Here is a 2,642-nt window from a genome sequence, read left to right on the forward strand (position 1 = left end):
ATAATCAAAAATAATTTCTCTCTCATAAGGTTTCATCTTCACTTTTGTATAGACGGTTTTTTTTTTTTTTTTTTTCATAAAATTAAAAGACAATTTTTGACACCAAGGTTTTTTACAACATAGATAACAAGAACCCGATTAAAATATACTTAATTATCAACAGTAACATATCAAATTTTTAATATGTAAAATTTTTCAAGCATTTCGGTAGCTAAAAATAACCAAAATCATATAATTTGATAATCTACTATTTCCTTAAAATTGTATGGGATCCTTATTCTTCAAAATACTTAAAGCATTTCATATTTAATCAACTTTAACTTATGGTTTTTATCCCTCTTTTCTTTTTGGAGTGATTTATTAGTGCCTTATTTTGAAAAAATAGAAGAAAAAAAAAAGAATAAAAACTCGTTATCAAAATAAAGCCCAAAATGCATAAAACAGAGATGGTCACGAGGGCAAATTTTGTTAGAGTAGCTCCTTTATATGTGGTTTCTTTTCCTATTTCTTAAGTTTAGAAAAAATGTTAAAAATGTCACCAAAAAGCTATCCACAGTAAAGTCTTTATATTATCTCTAACTATTAGGATAGCTATAATACAACCAATGCATATGGTTGTACTCTAGTAATCCTTATGCATAATCCTTATGCATATTAAAAAAAAAAAAAAAAAATTATTTTCTCTCTTAATCATTAAAAAAATAGAAAAATTAAAAATTAAATAAATCAATAAAAGTATAGAAATTATATTTAATTACTATATGAAATGATGGTAGGTTGTTTTTTTTCTGGTTGGAAATGGCAGGCCTTTCTCCAAATCGTCACCGCAAACGTCATAACAACTATTCCCCCCAACCTTTATACACGGTCCTTCTGCGTCCTCATCATGCATGTCTCAAAATTTGAGCAACCAGAGCCATTTGCACAGAGCAGGTACAGCCTATACACCATCATGGTCCGGCCCCACTTCCTCCTCATAACATTTCCGATCCAGGGCCATATCAATCCCGGCCTCCAATTCTCCAAGCGCCTCATTCGCTTGGGGGCGCACGTCACCTTCGTCACCAGCGTCGCCGCCCGCCGCCGCATGGCCAAAACCCCCGATCCCGACGGCTTGACCTTCTCCACCTTCTCCGACGGCTACGACGACGGCTTTAAATTTATTGGTGGCGACCCCGGCAACTACATGTCCGAGATCAGGCGCCGTGGCTCCCAAGCTCTCACTGATCTTGTCGTGTCCAGCGCAAACGAGGGTCGCCCATTTACTGGCTTGGTCTACACCATCCTCCTCCCCTGGGTTGGGGACGTGGCGAGTGAACTTCACCTCCCATCAGCGCTTCTTTGGATTCAACCCGCCATGGTTTTGGACATATACTACTACTTCTTCAATGGTTATGGTGATGTCATCAGGAACAGCAGCAATGACCCCTCCTGTCCGATACAATTACCGGGACTGCCTTTGCTCACTAGCCGTGACCTGTCGTGCGTCAGCCTTGCTTCAAATGCGCATACTTTTATGCTCCCAACACTGCAAGAGCAACTTGAAGCGCTTGAAAAAGAAAGCAAGCCGATAATACTAGTGAACACCTTTGATGCACTGGAGCCGGAGGCGTTAAGAGCGATCGAAAAGTTCAATTTGATTGGAATTGGGCCGCTAACGCCGTCTGCTTTTTTGGATGGAAAAGATCCATCCGACACTTCTTTTGGAGGAGATCTTTTCCAAAGCTCTAAGGACTACATCGAATGGCTCAACTCCAAGCCCAAATCATCAGTTGTATACGTGTCGTTCGGTAGCTTATTGGTTTTATCTAAGCAACAAATGGAGGAAATTGCACGTGGATTGTTGGATTCCGGCCGCCCCTTCTTGTGGGTCATAAGAGATAAGCAAAACGGAGAAGAAGAGAAGGAAGAAGATATATTGAGTTGTATGGAGGAATTGGAAGAAAAGGGAAAGATCGTGCCGTGGTGCTCTCAATTGGAGGTTTTGTCACACCCCTCATTGGGATGTTTTGTAACCCACTGCGGGTGGAATTCAACTTTGGAGAGCTTAGGTTGTGGGGTGCCAATGGTGGCGTTCCCCCACTGGTCGGATCAAGGGACAAACGCGAAGCTAATCGAGGACATGTGGAAGACGGGAGTGAAGGTGACTGCAAATGAGGATGGAATTGTGGGAGGTGATGAGATCAAGAGATGCTTGGAATTGATTTTAGGAGGAGGGAGAGGGGAAGATATTAGAAGGAATGCTATGAAATGGAAGGCTTTGGCTGCGGAGGCTGCCGACGAAGGCGGTTCTTCGTATAACAATCTTAAAGCTTTTGTCGATGAGATTGCACAAGGTGGTTGTTACAAATAACACATTTCTTGCTGACAGTGTATTCGAAGTTGAATTAAAAAAAAGGTGTATTCAAAGTGAATGTTGATACTTCTTTTTAAAAATTTAAATAATATAAATTCATGTAAATTGTTAAAGGCATAAAATTTGAATTATGACCATAAATTGGATAGCATTCATTTGAAATTGAGAGACTATTACCTCTAATTTAGGGTAAGTGGCGGTCAAACACATTCAATGCTTTAAGTGAAAATAAGTGTTACATATACTTCTCATTTGAATTATAATCATCTTCATTTTATTTGATTTG

The 2,642-nt window shown here is 39.5% G+C and overlaps 1 pseudogene; it reads left to right on the top strand.

Moving 5' to 3' along the window:
- Positions 1 to 778: 778 nt before the first annotated feature.
- On the top strand, positions 779 to 2,425 carry LOC132171656 (UDP-glycosyltransferase 75C1 pseudogene; annotated as a pseudogene).
- Positions 2,426 to 2,642: the final 217 nt, after the last annotated feature.

Source organism: Corylus avellana, chromosome 4 (assembly GCF_965113065.1).
Source record: "Corylus avellana chromosome 4, dhCorAvel1.hap1.2, whole genome shotgun sequence".
NCBI classification, from domain to species: Eukaryota; Viridiplantae; Streptophyta; class Magnoliopsida; order Fagales; family Betulaceae; genus Corylus; species Corylus avellana.